Below are 15,493 nucleotides of genomic sequence, written 5' to 3' on the forward strand. Positions count from 1 at the left end.
CGGATGGAGGAGGAGGCTGCGAGGAAGAGGAAGATGCTGCGGGGCCCCCCAGGCAAGTAAGGAGGAAGTCAGTGCCCCTTTGTCCTGGTCATGTGCTGCCTCTGGCAGCCGAGCATGGCCCCTGGCTGCAGGACAACCCCACTGCCGCCACCGTCCTGCCGGGGCCGGAGTTGGGGGGATGTCCTTGGCCTTCCCTCTGGGCCGCAGGCAAATCCCCTCCCTGTCCTTCTTGCTTCCTGCCCCAGGCCCCAAGCTGAGGACAGAGAGCACAGAGGACAAATCCCCCCTGGCAGAACCTGGTGGGAGAGGCCGTTTTGAAGGGCTCCATGGTGCAGGAAGGCAGCAGGGAGGAAAAGGCCTGGAGATCCCCCTGCAGGAGGGGCTCCGAAGCCAGCCCCGGGTGCTCTGAGGAGGAAAGAGCCAGCCTGTACTGGGAAGGCAATCGGAGCTTGAGGCGGAACTCCGATCTGGTGGTCCCTGAGCAGCCTCCCAGCAGGGAGAAGCCCTTTAGGTGCTTGGAATGTGGGAAGAGCTTCAGCTGGAGCTCCCACCTCCTCAAGCACCAGCACATCCACACTGGGGAATGGCCCTACAGGTGTGGGGAATGTGGGAAGAGCTTCAGGAGCAAGTCCAACCTGATCCAACACAAGTGTATCCACACTGGGGAACGACTCTACAAGAGCTTGGAATGTGGGAACAGGTTTAAGACCAGTGCACATATCCTCATGCATGAGCAGACGCACACGGATGAGAGGCCCTTCCGCTGCACCGACTGCGGGAAGGGCTTCAACAAGAATGGCAACCTCGTCACCCACCGGCCCATCCACACCGGGGAGAGGTCCTACAAGTGTGGGGAGTGTGGGAAGAGCTTCCCCCACCTTCAACAAACACCAACAGACCCACCGGTAAGGGAAGCCCTACCAGTGCCCCGACTGTGGGAAGAACTTCGGCCGCCGCTTCCACCCTGAATGAACCCCCTGATGGTGAGGCAACCCCTGGAGTCCAGTGACTGTCAGTCCATCCCTTTCGACCACAAAGTGCCAGTCCCCTTTCCCAGGGGCAACTTCTTCCAACAGAACCCTTTTTGGGGGTGTGTGTGGAGATTCCTTCCTTGGCTGGGGACCTCCCCAAGGTCACTGCTGGAGGTTGAGAGCAGATATCTCCCCACGAGCGTTGGTCTGGGGGAGTTCCATCTATCTCTAATTAAGAATTATTTCTTTTGTGCCAACTTGAGTAGAATTGCTTCAACAATTGCTTTAGTGTAGAGCACTGTCCTATCTTATCCTGTTCTCCTGGTAGTTTTAGTGTTTCTATTGTGTAGTAAATAATTCTGATGAAGATCTTTTTTCTGATCATTTGTAACCCTAAATAATTCATTTCTACCAGTAGATCTGATTTGCCATCCTCAAAACCTGGGAGACAAAAGTGATTCAGTCACACCTCTGTAATTCCTCTGAACTGAAAGTGTTGTCATAATCCAAGGCTGAGTTTGGATCCAGCAGCCCCCAGCACCCCACAGGAAGTTGGGAGCTCAGGGGGGCCACCCCACTTTACCAACCCCCCTGTGCCCAAAGACCCCCATGGGAATGTCGAACCCGCCAGACCACCCCCCTGTCATGGTTTGAGATCCCCAAAATCTAATTCCCTAGTCCAAGTCCCTACTCACATCTCAACCCAGTGTGAGATGGGTTTTCCAGACAATCACACGAGACTCAAAGTGGGGAAAAGGGAATATATTACAATGACTGTACAAATAAATACTACAATACATTATATATAATCTTAGCTATCTCTACCATGACATAAGTATTTACAATGGATCAAATCTCTTCTCCCCTCCAAATAAAAGTCCAGGAGGGAAGAAGGAAAGATCCTTTCCAGTCTCAGAGCAACAACTTCTTCAGAGTAGCAGTCTATCTCTCTCTCATGCATGCAGCTGTAACTGGATCTCTGCCAGCACACACAAGGGGATATTCAAGCCCCTCGACCACTCGTCTTCCAAGCGAGGGGTCTTCCGTGGGCTGCGTTCACCCCAGACAAAGGTCACTTTACCACGGTCATATCAGCGAAGCACAGGAGTCTCCGTGATGGTCTGGTGTCTTCAGGGGATTTCAAGCCCCTTGTAGAACTTCTGGCTCTGATTCCAAGCTGCTAGCTTCTCTATAGCTGCAGCGAGGGAGGGCCCAAGGTCCACCTCCCACACATTTTGTCCTGGCTGAGCTCTCAGGACGACTGAACTTCTTAGCTCTTCTACTCCATTTAGGACTTCTAATCAGTAAGAGTCCACCCCCTCCATTTTGGAGGGATCTCAAAGAAAATTTAGGGGAGTTTTGCAGTTCCTATCCCCAAACCTTCTCTCTGTAGAACTTAGTTCTGCTCTCTGCTGGCCTTCTCTCGGCTCTCCTTCCAGGAGTTCTCTCTGCGGTGCTGCATGCCTTCGTTTGCTGCTCTCTTATCTTTTGGCTCTGTGCCGCCGCTTTTTCTCCAGTCAGTGCTGGCTGGTGCTACTCCTGCCGCTGCCCACGGTGGAGAGAAAAAATCCTTCGGCTTTTCAACTACAGGCACTTAGCCCAACATTATGCTGTTCCAAGTCCCTGCAGCTCGCCCCAGCCAGGGGCTGGGGGGCCAGAGCCCCCCAGGGGCTCTTGCCCTTTTCTGCTCGTGGCTTTCACAACATGGCTACCTTCTTCTACAACCCCAAACTAAAACTTTCTCTTCTGGTCTGCTTGTGGTATGTTTATATTTCGCCGGAGCGCAGATTGGTTCAAATCTCAAGTGTCACCACCCCCTGGGGGTTACCACTTTCTTAGCTTCAAGGGGAAAACCTAGTTCAAACCACTACACCATCCTTCTCCCTGTTTCTTTCCACATTCCCATTGTCCCCTCAATCCCCAATTCCCTCCCAAAAAAAAGTTTTGGAGTCCCAACCCCCACTTTTTACCTCTTTTCCTATGGTTGCTGAAGGAGAAAATGAGGCTGCGCACACAGAGTTCCTTTGCGGTACTTGTCCGCCCATCTTTCTGACATCCCCCTTTCTTTGGGGTTCTTTTGGAAACAGCACCTCGACTTTGTCTTTTAATCCACCGGAATTCCCAGCATGGCCCCAAAGCAGTGCCCTGATCCCACACATTCCTCTTGCCTCGTGCTGGCTGTGTTCAGCCACCAGAGAAAAACACAGGCTACCATGCAGAGCATTCCAAATGGGTTTCCACTTTGGCAAACGGCACTCTCTTGATGGAAAACACCAGTCAAGGCCAAAACAGTCCTTGTCCATCTGAATTAACTGAGAGCAGCAGCTCCTGCCTTAACTTGTTTCCATAAAAATTCTCAGGGTTCCTTTGGTTCAAGGAGGGCCCACATGCCATAACGGACCCTTGATTCCATGAGCTTCCACAGCTCCAAAGGTTCCTTTAGTTCCACGAGGCCCTGCAAACCCAAAATGCCCTTTGGATTCTCAGAGATTTCCCATTGTCCCAGGGTCCCTTGTGCTTCAGAAGTAGCTGCAGTGGGACAGTGGCCCCTTGGTTGCGTGAACTCTGCAGTGTTCCAGGAATCCTTGGGTTCCAGGAAAGCCTGCAGTTTCACAAGGACCACTAGAATCCAGGAGGTTCTGCAGGGTCACAATGGCCCCTGGATTCTGGGAGGTTCAGAAATATCTCCAGGCTCCCTTGGTTCTAGGAGGACACGCATGTCAGCAGGAACCCTTGGTTCCAGGAGACTCGACAGTGTCTCAGATATCCTTTGATTTCATGAGGCCCTGGATTGTCCCAATGGACTCCTGATTCCATCAGCCCCCTCGATGTCACAGTGGTCCCTTGGTTCCAAGAGTTTCCGCAGCATCCCAGGGTTCCTTTTTTCCTTGGGACCTGCAGTGTCACAATGGACCCTGAATTCCAGGAGTTTTCCCAGGGTGACAGTGCCCCCTTGATTCCATGAGATTCCATAGTGTCCCAGGATTCCTTTAGCTCCAGAAGGCCCTGCAGTGTCACAGTGGTCCTTGATTCCATGAGGTTCCACCATGTCCTTGCTGGAACATGCGTGGTTGTAATGCTGCCCCACCTGCAGAGCTGCCTCCAGCTCTGGGCTCCAGCACAGGAATGGCATGGACCTGTTGGAGCGAGTCCAGAGGAGACCAGCAAGGGGATCAGAGGGATGGAGCAGCTCTGCTGTGAGGAAAGGCTGAGAGAATTGGGATTGTTGAGGCTGGAGAAGAGAAGGCTTTGGGGTGACCTAATTGTGGCCTTCCAGTGCCTGAAGGGAGCCAACAAGAGAGATGGAGAGAGACTTTGAACAAGGGCCTGGAGTGACAGGACAAGGGGCAGTGGCTTCACACGGATAGCGGGAAAGCTTGGAGGAGATAGTAGGAAGGAAATCTCTACTCTGAGGGTGCTGAGATGCTCTTTAAGGCCTCTCCCAAACCAAAGCATCTCATGATTCTGGGACTGGTGGGTGAGGTGGTGGTCGGAGCCATCTGGGGCACAGGGACAGAAAATGAGGGAGTTTTCCATTGTGGGGGAAGGAAGGAGGGGGCAGCAGAACTGACACCTTGGACACCTGGCAGGCAGGCTTTGGCTGGAAACTGGTGATGGGGAGCTGAGTGAAACCCCCGCAATCCAGGAGGAAATGGTCAGTGACCTGCTCTGCCAGTGAGACCCCCACAAGTGCCTCGGTCCACATGGGATGCACCCAAGAGTCCTGAGGGAGCTGGAGAAAGAGCTGACCAAGCCACTCTCACTCATTCCCCAGCCATGCTGCAGAACTGCAGAAGTCCCAGCTGACTGGCAACAAACAAATGGGATGCCCATCCACAGGAAGGGCCAAAAAGAAGGATCTGGGGAACTCCTGTCCTGTCCCATTGACCTCAGGACCGGGGAAGTCCATGCAGCAGATCCTCCTCAGTGCCATCCCATGGCACAGGCAGGACAACCAGGGGATCAGGCCCAGCCAGCGTGGGGTTGGGAAAGGCAGGTCCTGCCTGACCAACCTCATCTCCTTCTCTGACAAAGGACCTACTCAGCAGCTGAGGTAAAGTCTGTGTCTCTCTGGAATTCCGGAAAACCTTTGGCACCATCTCTAGCAGCATCTCCTGCACAAACTGGCTACTCATGGCTTGCCCGGGGAAAGTGTTTGCTGGGTGACAAAGTGGCTGATGGCCCAATGAGTGGTGGGGAATGGAAGGAAATCCAGGTGGGGCTGGTCATTAGTGGGGTTCCCAAGGGCTCAGGGTTGGGGCTGCTCCTTTTTAACATCGTTCTTGATGATCTGCGCCAGGGGATCGAGTGCCCCTTCAGGAAAGTCATGGACAACACCACATTGGGTGTGAGTGTGGATGTGTTGGAGGGCATAAAGTCTCTCCAGAGGGATCTGAACAGGCTGGATCAATAAGACCAAGTGTCAGGGCCTGCACTTGGGTCCCAACAACCCCCTGGAATGCTCCAGGCTGGGACAGAGGGGCTGGAAAACTGCTCAGCAGGAAGGGACTTGGGGGTGCTGCTTGACAGTGGCTGGATATGAGCCAGAGTGTGCCCAAGGGGGCAAGAAGGCCAAGGGCATCCTGGCCTTTGTGGAGAAGAGTGTGGCCATCAGGAGCAGAGAACTGATTGCCCCTCTGTGCTGGGCACTGCTGAGGCCCCACCTCGAGTGCTATGTCCAGTTCTGGCCCCTCAGTGCAAAAAGGCCCTTGAGGGGCTGGAGCATGTCCAGAGAAGGGAACGGAGCTGGGAAAGGGTCTGGAAAACATATCTGCTGAGGAACGGCTGAGGGAACTGGGCTTGTTGAGAAGGGGAGGCTCGGGGGGACCTCATTGCTTTCTACAGTGACCTGAAAGGAGGTTTTAGTGGGATGGGGGTTGGTCTCTTTTGCCAAGGCTATAGTGAAAGGTTGAGAGGGAATGACCTTAAATTGCGTTGGGCAAGGTTCATTTTAGATATTAAAGAAACCTTCTTCCACTGAGAGAGTGTTCAGGCATTAGAACAAGTAGCCCAAGGAGACGGTGGAGTCTCTGGAAGTGTTCCGGTGTGTGGTGGGTTGACTTTGGCTGGACACCAGGTGCCCACCCAGCTACTCTATCACTTCCGTTCCCAGCAGGACAGGGGAGAGAGTTAGGTGAAAAAAAAAAAAAGTGGGTCGAGATAAGGCAGTTTTTTTAAAGCAAAAAGCAAAGTGATGCTTGCGCGCGCAGAAGCCAAAGACAGCAGGGTTTGTTCTCTGCTTCCCATGAGCAGCCATGATCGGCCACTCCCGAGGAGCAGGGCTTGGGTCCGCGGGACGGTTCCTCAGCAGGCAGCCATTAGACAATGAATGCCCCCCTCCTGCTCTGTGCCTCAGCTTTTATAGCTGAGCTGACCTCACATGGTCTGGATTGTCCCTTTGGTCAGTTGGGCTCAGCTGGCCTACTTGGGTCCCCTCCCACAGTCTTGCCCTCAACTAAGGAAGGAATGTCCCAGTGTTGGGGCTGTGCTCAGCAGTGGCCAAAACACCGGTGTGTTCTCAAAACCCTTCCAGCTGCCAATGCAAAGCACAGCACTGGGAGGGCTGCTGTGGGGAAATGAGCTGCAGCTCAGCCAGACCCAACACAAATATATATGGCACATATTCTATCAAATCAGTCCTTAGGTGGTGTATGATAAATCGATAAGATATTACAAATAATAAGCAATAATAAGGCAAGTGTCCTCCTTAAGGACGCCCCTCCCCCCCAAACTACTCCCCAGGTTTGTTCCCTTGGGGTCTCTGCAGCAGCAAGCACAGCACCACACTGACTGCTCTGAGATGTGCAGGCATTTGTGGTTCTGCCTGTCTCACACACACACACAACCTTGTGATGGATCTGAATGTCACTGGATGTGATGTCACAGGGGAAATGTGATGTCATATATTGGATGTGATGTCATATGGGAGCCTTGATGTCACAACAAGGATGTGATGTCACAGGGGAGATGTGATGTCACAGGAAGGATGTGACATCATAGGGGAGGTGTGATGTCACAGGAGAGATGTGATGTTACAGGAAGGATCTGATGTCGCAGGGGAGCTGTGATATCATGGGGAGGTGTGATGTCACAGGGACGATGCGATGTCATAGGGGAGGACATGACGTCACAGGGATTATATGATATCAGAGGAGATATGTGATGTCATATGATGGATGTGACATCATAGAGGAGATGTGATGTCACAGGGAGGATGTGATGATATGATATCACAGGGGAGTCGTGATGTCATATGATGGTTGTGACGTCATATGGGATATGTGATGTCACAGATGAGGTGTGATGTCATATTATGCTTGTGAAGTCATAGGAAGGATGTGATGTCACAGCAGAGGTGTGATGTCAGAGAGGAACTGTGATGTCATGTGGGAGATGTGACGTCACAGGAGAACTGTGATGTCACAGAGGAGGATGTGATTTCACAGGGATGATATGATATCACAGGAGAGATGTGATGTCATATGATGTATGTGACATCATAGAGAAGCCTTGATGTCACAACAAGGATGTGATGTCACAGGGGAGCTGTGATGTCACATGGGAAGTGTTATGTCACAGAAATGGTATGATGTCATATGATGGATGTGTCGCTATAGGGGAGATGTGATGTCACAGGGCAGCTGTGATGTCACAGTCGAGCATAGGATGTCACAGGGATGATATGAGACTGCAGGAGAGATGTGATGTGCCTGTTCATGTAATTTAAGCATGATTTTCTGGGCAAGACCCTTGGGGGGTACTTCTCGACCATCTGATAGCTTCCATTTATTGTTTTCCTCTTTTACTCCTACCTACCGTAATTTTTCTTTCTCTTGATTGCTAAAACTCCTCGGGGGATCTAGGTTCTCAGGCTTTGAGTCTGTTATTACTAATAGGGCTGCCCATTTTGCTTCTTCATCTGCTAGGTTGTTTCCTCTAATGGTGACTTTTAGCCCTTTCTGGTGCCCCTTTACATGTACTACCGCCACTCTTTCTGGTTTCCTTAAGGCTTTCAGGGTTTCTTTTATTAGAGCCTCATGAATCAACCCTTTTCCTTGTGTATTAATTAGTCCTCTTTCCTCCCAAATTTTCCCAAAAGTATGCACCACTCCAAAAGCGTACTTAGAGTCTGTAAATATCATTCCCACTTTTCCTTCTAACTGTTGTAAGGCTCTCAATAATGCATACAACTCACAAGCTTGAGCTGACCATGTTCTGTCAAGAGGTCCAGATTCTCTGACCTGGAAAGTAATACCATCTATCACGGCATATCTTGAACTCCGGTGTCCATCCACTACTCTGGATGAACCATCTATGTATAATTTTTTGCCCTCTTTTAATTCTTCTTTCTCTAAATCTTCTCTGATCTTAGTCTGGAGATTTATTACTTGTAAACAATCATGTACTAATTCTCCTGTAAGTTCCCCATATAAGAAGTGAGCAGGATTCTGCAAATTCGTCACTTCTAATTCTAATTTAGGCGAATGTAATAAAATACTCTCATATTTCAACAATCAGCTATCCATTAGCCATTTATCTGCTTTTTGTTGTAAAATTCCTCATATGAGGAGTAAAAACCTTTAATTCTCCTCCAAAAGTTACTTTTCCCGCTTCTTCTACTAACAAGGCTGTAGCCACAATGGCTTGCAAACAAGTAGGCCACCCCCTGCTTACTGGGTCCAATATTTTAGAGTAATATCCGACTGGTTTCTTTTGTCCTGCCCATACCTGAGTTAGGACTCCATATGCAGTCCCATTTTCAGTGTTCACAAAAAGATAGAATGGTTTTTGTATGTCAGGCAAACTCAACACAGGTGCATTTACCAAGTCCTCTTTTAACTTTTCAAACTGTTCTTCATCTTCCTTACTCCACTTTTTTTTTCTTTCCTTTGTTAGCTTCTCATATAAAAATTTTACTTTGCTACTATAATTCTCAATCCACTGCCAACAATATCCTAATAATCCTAAAAATTGTCTTATTTGTCTCTTATTTCTGGGTGTCTGCAAAGATAGAATTCCGTTTACTCGATTGGGGTCCAGCCTTTTGTGTCCTTTATTCAGTCGATGCCCCAGGTATTTAACTTCTTCCTCTGTGAATTGTAACTTAGATTTTGACACTTTTAACCCTTTAAAACTCAAAAAGTTTAATAACCTGATGCTTTCGTCTCTGACTGCTTCTGAATTTTCTCCAACGATTAATAAATCATCCACATATTGAATTAAAACAGTACCCTGACGGGTCTTGAAGGATTCCAATAACTGCTCCAAAACTTGCCCAAACAAATTAGGGGATTCTGTAAATCCCTGGGGCAAAACTGTCCATCTTAGTTGCGGCTTTCTATGTGTCTCAGGGTCTTCCCATTCAAAGGCAAAATAGTTTCTACTTTCCTCTTTGAGGGGACAAGCCCAAAAGGCATCCTTCAGATCAATTATGCTATACCATTCATGGTCAGGGGAAAGTTGGCTTAACAAGGTGTAGGGGTTAGCAACTACTGGGAACTGAGTGACTGTTCTTTTATTTACCTCTCTCAAATCTTGTACCAAACGGTATGATCCGTCAGGCTTCTTTATCGGCAGAATGGGGGTATTATGAGGTGACATGCAGGGTTCTAGTAGTCCTTGTGCCAAAAGTCTTTCTATAGTTGGCTTAAGTCCTATTCTTCCTTCATATGAAATAGGATATTGTTTTACCCTTATCGGTTGCTCCGGGTTTTGAATAAGAACTTCAAATGGCTTTATGTCTAATTTCCCCACAGAATCAGGGGTGTACCATACTTCAGGGTTTATTTTCTTTTCATCTTCAGCTGTAAGAGCATATATTTTTACTTGCAGTTTTTGTTCCTTAGTCTCCAAACTTATTCCCAATTCTATCATAAGATCTCTTCCCAACAAATTATACTCTGCTTCGGGAACCAGCAAAAATGTTCCCAATGCATATTTATTATGGGTTTCTATTTCCACATCTTTAATAAGGGGTACTTAAATGGTTCTCCCTTGGCCCCTATAACTTGTACTGTATCTGGGGATGTTACACAGCCCCAAGGTATTTTCTGAACAGTTGATCTTTCTGCTCCTGAGTCCACTAGGAACTCAAATTCTTGTTACTGAGGACCCAATTTAAGTTTTATCAAGGGCTCAGAGTCTTTTTGGGTCCCCAGCAGATAGAGCCCTGACACCTCTAATCCTCTTTGAACATCTTCTCATCCTGTATACACTTCCTGCAATTCTTCTTCACATGTCCCTTTTTACTGCAATAATAACATTCTATGTCGCTCCGATCCACTTGCCCATGGTCTCTTAACACTCCACGTCTGTCAGATCCACGAGGGGTCTGGTGCCTCGGATCCCTATCTCCTCTTTGTCCTTCTCTTACAGCTGCCATTAAGATTTTTGCCTGCTTTTTCTGGTTTTCTTCATCTCTCCGCACATACACTTTCTGAGCTCCTCTCAGTAATTCGTCCAACCCCTTCTCCTGCCAATCTTCGATATTTTCTAACTTTTTTCTAATGTCATCCCATGACTTTACCACAAACTGTGTTTTGAGCAAGGCTTGTCCTACTGGAGTATTGGGGTCTAAACCTGAATAAAGTTGTAAACTTTTCCTCAGCCTTTCCAGCCAGTCCGTGGGAGTCTCATCTTTTTTCTGCTGTTCCTTAAAAGCTTTATTAATGTTCTACCCTCTAGGGACAACTTCTCTAATACCTTGAACTATAATGGTTCGCAAGTTGGCCATATGACTCCTATGGTCCCAATCCTGATTATCCCAATTGGGCCTCCGAAGAGGCCACTTAATATCAACCGCTGGACCTTGCTGATGTCCTAGGTCCCAATTTCTCATTCCTGCTCTTCTAATCATCTCCCATTCCTCAGCGGTAAATAATATTCCTAAAATTGCTTGCATTTCATCCCAAGTGTATGTATTAGGGTCTAAAAATTGGTCAAACCTCTCGGATACACCGAGGGGGTCTTCCAACAGGTTCCCCATTTCCTTCTTAAAATCTCTCACATCCCCTGAACTTAAGGGACTGGACACAAACCCTATCCCTGGCTGTTGTAATCTCCCTTAAAGGGTATAACTGACCTTCCGTCTTTTCTTTTTCCCTGGTTTGGCTTCTCGTCACTCTCCTGCTATCGGTAAATGTAGGTGAGGGAGGTGAAGGGGTCTCAGAGGGAGGGGGTACCGGTTCTGTTGGGGCAGAGGGCTGAAGAGCCGGTACTGGGACAGGTGCAGGTGGTGGAGGGGGTGGGATGTATGGTGGAGGTGATTTTTGGGAATCATCTAGATCCCAGTTATTCTTTTTCTGCTTCTTTGTTTCCTTTAAAGGAAACAAGTAATTTCTAGTATCTGATCTTATCCATAAACTAGCGTATTCACTTTCCTCTAGATTAAAGGGTTCTTTGCTATTCACATAAATGTTTAAAGCCTGACAAATCCAATCTTCAGATGAGCCATAAACTGGCCAATACACACAATCTTGCATTATTTGTTTTCCTCCCCATACTTCTACTCAATAATGCACCATCTTTTCCCTCGACTTTCCTTCCCTGGAAGGGTAATCATTCCAATACTTAATCATTATCCCTAAAGGACTATCGGAAGGTATGTCTGGTAACCTCACCACAAACCCCTTCTCAGGTTTTTCCTTCTCCTGAGGGACATCCTGCGACCCCTCCTTACGGCCACCCATGGGAACAGAAGATTTACTTTTCTTCTGTCCCATCTTCCAAAGTGCCTTTTCACACACTCACACTCGCTTCCCTTCTTTCGTGGTTCGCTCCCTCGTGGGCTACGAGAACCGCACTACTAGAAAGTCCTCACTCGGTTCATCCCAAAGGATGTCTCACTCATTTGCACTCCGGGACCCCCTCCCAACCAAAGGGGGCTCCTCAAATACTCACCTCTCCTGGGTAAGCCTTTGTTCGGCTCCTCAGCGAATGGTTCCTTCCCCAACCGGACGGATTCCTCAAACACTCCTCCTGAGTAGGTCCTCGCTCGGTTCTCAACCAAGCGTCTCCGCTCAGCGCTGAGCTGAACGGAGTCCCAAACGCTCGCTCCTCCCCGAAGCAAGCCTTTGTCCGGGGTTTGTGCACAAAAATTACGGGGAACTGCAGTATTTATTTGCTCATTTGCCTTTAAATTTCGGTTGGATATTTAGACTCCATACCACGGGAGCCCTCCCCAGGACCGTCCAAATGGAGACGGGGCGCCCTCCTGGAGATAAGATCCTGCTGCACAGAAGGTTTAGATCTGAGTCACGGCACCAATTGTCATAGTTAAAGAGACTACAAGTAATTTTTAGAGTATAAAATTCTAAAATTTATTGAAGACAAATAAGCAAAACAGTACTGGGTGGCCAGGGAGTCTCCGCTCCACCAACGGTCCACAAGTTCAAAAAGCAACAAGCCAGTCCTTTTATAGAGTTGTAACTTTCATTTCCCTATAGCCCACACCTTGTTTCGTTTCTTCCTTTTCATATCATCAGCTCTCTCGGTGCAGGCTCTGCTCTGTTGCTAGGGAATCAGTCCCTCTGGTTTCCGTTTCTCCCTTTTCACGTCACCAGTTCTCTCTGCGCATGCTCCGCTCTGTTGCTAGGGAACTGGTCTTGGGATGATGGTGGCATATCCTTCTCTCGTTACCTCCAGTTTACCTCTTTATGTACGCTTGTGCATTATGTCTTTCTCACATCATTCTAGGCACCCCTTCCCCATGTATATATTTAAGGTCTATGGTTAACATAACAGAATATAGCTTGTCATAGTAACATAACATTACGGTTTGTTATTTTGCAATTACAACATTGCAAATATAATTTGATCAGCAAATTATCTGTTTTTGTCTTCATTAACCATTACATTGGGATCAAATTAAGGATTTTGTTTTGTTTTCCCTCTTTTTCCAAAATTATAATCAAGGATGGAGAAGGCCAGATTCCAGTTTGCAGCTGGTTCTTTAGATGTGATCTATATTATCTGCTTGTATTTTTAGGGTTTTTTTGTCTATGAAATTCTGGTAAGAAAACAAAATTCACAACATGAGCAGCACAAAGGAGAGCAAATAACTAGTTGTAAGATCATGTAAAAATCAGCTGAGTAAACTTTTTAAACACAATTCTAAAGATGTGATCAGCGTAATTCCGACCCAGGGTAAGGCCTCTGGCTTTAACCACTTGTATTCACAGCACCAACTGTGGGGGTGTTTCAAGAAGACAGTTCCCCCACTCCTGCAGACTGAGGGTCTAGAGAAGCACTGAGCAAAGTACACACAGAACCTGACAGGGTCACTCCACTGTCACAGTCACTTCTCAGTTTATAATAGGGAGATAGAAAGATGTTTTATCTAAGAGTTAAGGAAATCCTTAGCCTGCTGGCTTTCCATTTATCTTATTTGCAAAGTTGTAGTTTTTATAAAGCAGGAGGGTTCTATCCCCCCCCCCCCCCCCCAGCCCCAAGAAACTGGTAATTTAAACTTTTTTGAGTTCGACCAGAGGAGGTTTAAGCCTCCCACTCGGTTCCTAGGCAACAAACTATCTCTATTGTGTGAGCTACTAACACCTTATCTCTTTCTCTGCTAAGGCAAAGGTGAAGTTTTGCAAGAGGGCTTTTTATCCTTTTTGTCAAAACCCTGCCTTTTTTTTTTTTTTTAATACATTTTGGCAGAAGGTTTTTATAGGGTTACACTACAATCAAGAAGGCATTTCACTAAAACTTTTGTACAAAGCCTCATTTCCCGGAAAAACTCCCTAAAACTGTCTGCATACTACCTTGCAGTTAAACACAATTCTTTGGTTTTAAGTTATCTACAAGTGATTAGAAGGACTAAAGAGAGAGATTTTGCTTTCTTTTGTCAACCACTTACATGCTTGGTTTCTGCGGGGCAAATCCCCCGCAAACCGGTCTCTCACTAATTTCCAAATGGAAACGAGAACTATGGAAACGTGGTGTGTACTTGTTTGTTTTAAATACTTATTCCCCAAGAGTAACAGAAAAGGGAAAGAAGACTCTTTTGTTTCTCTTTCTGACTGCAGCCTCTGCTGCCGTTCTTACTCCCCCCCCCCTCCCCCCCCGCTTCCCCGCGGGGCAGGGAGGAAGAGATAAAAGGCTGGAGCTACTGGAGCTACTTTTTGTTTCTTTTCTTGCTGCTGCAGTCACCGCCGAGCTCGCCGTCAGTCTGCTGTTCCCCGGGCCGCCCTGCGCGCCGTGGAACTCCTGGAGACCCCCGCAAAAGTCTGGCTGGCTCTCCAGAAGCAACTCTTGGCGCTGCTGCCCGCTCCGCCGCCACCTCTGTCGCTGGGGTCCCTCTGCCACTCTGCCGCCTCCTGCCGTGGCTACCAGCACTGCCTTCCCCCCGACCCAGCTCGGCGCCGCGGCAGCCGTGGCAGCCCCGGCAGCCCCAGCGCACAGCTCCCAGCCTTGGCGCACGGCCTCGGCACCGGCACGCCGGACTCAGGCAGCAGTTTGAATAATCCTAAAGTGAATTTCTATGCTCTTGTGTTCATCTGAGACACTCTAATGGGAGGAGAGTCTCCCGGACTCTCATCTCTGTTTTAACAGTTACTAACAAACTTATGGTCGCTTCTCCACACACACATAACCCCCAACACACACACACACACTAGCACAGTACCGTTAGCAACACTGTGAGCTCACGATGACATTGGACACAGAACGCAATTAACATGAGAGTTAAAAGAGATACAGGAAGGCAGTTCTCTAGCCTGCCTCTCCTGTCAATGAGAAGTGGCACTTTTTCGGGGTTGCTCTGTTCTTGTTTCCCTCTGGGGCTGCTCCGTTCCTGTTTTTTTCTTGCATTGCTGCTGCCAGGCTGTCCTCTCGCCGGCTCCCTGGCACTCCAGCCCTACCCGTGCGGTGCTGCCTAACTCTGCTCTGCCACACCGTTAAGATTCTCCAGCAGCCGTAGTGGCTCTCTGGTGTTCGTCTGCACCACAACTCCGTGCAGGGTGGCAGCAGCCAGGATTCGAACTTGCACTGTTCGATCGGTGCAGTGTGCAGTGTATGCTGGGCAGCAATGTGCTACCCCTTCCAGCAGAGCGACTGCATGGCCGAAAAGTCTCGTATCAGTGGCGAGGAGGGGTGGCCTTTCTCTTTTTACTGTCTCTCAGGGTGATTTGCTAGGTTTTTCTTTATTTTCTGGCTTGAAGGGTGGTGATTTTTTAGAAGCGTGATCTTTTAAAGACAGTTCGCCAGTTTCAGGATGCTGGCAGCCTGCTTAAGAGACTCAGTGGCTGCATTAAAAAGCACTCTCCCTGCAGAGTCCCAAATGTCTGTACCAAATGCTGACTGAGCATCTACCCCATTTCTTTTACACCAACTATATAAGGTGCAGAGCACACATTTCTGATATCGCACACCATGCTTCTCTAGTATCTCTGTTAGCACTATGCCAACAGATTCCTCCTCCACGGATATCTGTGCTTCCATTATTTATTCCCCAATGGCTCACCTTCTTTCCAGGTGTTATAAGTAAAAGCCGCACTAAGTTTAATTATCGTAAAAAAAAATTT

At 48.2% G+C, this 15,493-nt stretch overlaps 1 pseudogene; it reads left to right on the forward strand.

Annotated features, from left to right (window-relative positions):
- The first annotated feature begins 528 nt into the window (after positions 1-528).
- The window catches only part of LOC113960550, a 39,000-nt pseudogene continuing 24,035 nt past the window's right edge, over positions 529-15,493 (forward strand).

The sequence above is a fragment of the Corapipo altera genome, unplaced genomic scaffold (genome assembly GCF_003945725.1).
Source record: "Corapipo altera isolate COAL_440 unplaced genomic scaffold, ASM394572v1 61466, whole genome shotgun sequence".
In the NCBI taxonomy this organism is placed as follows: domain Eukaryota; kingdom Metazoa; phylum Chordata; class Aves; order Passeriformes; family Pipridae; genus Corapipo; species Corapipo altera.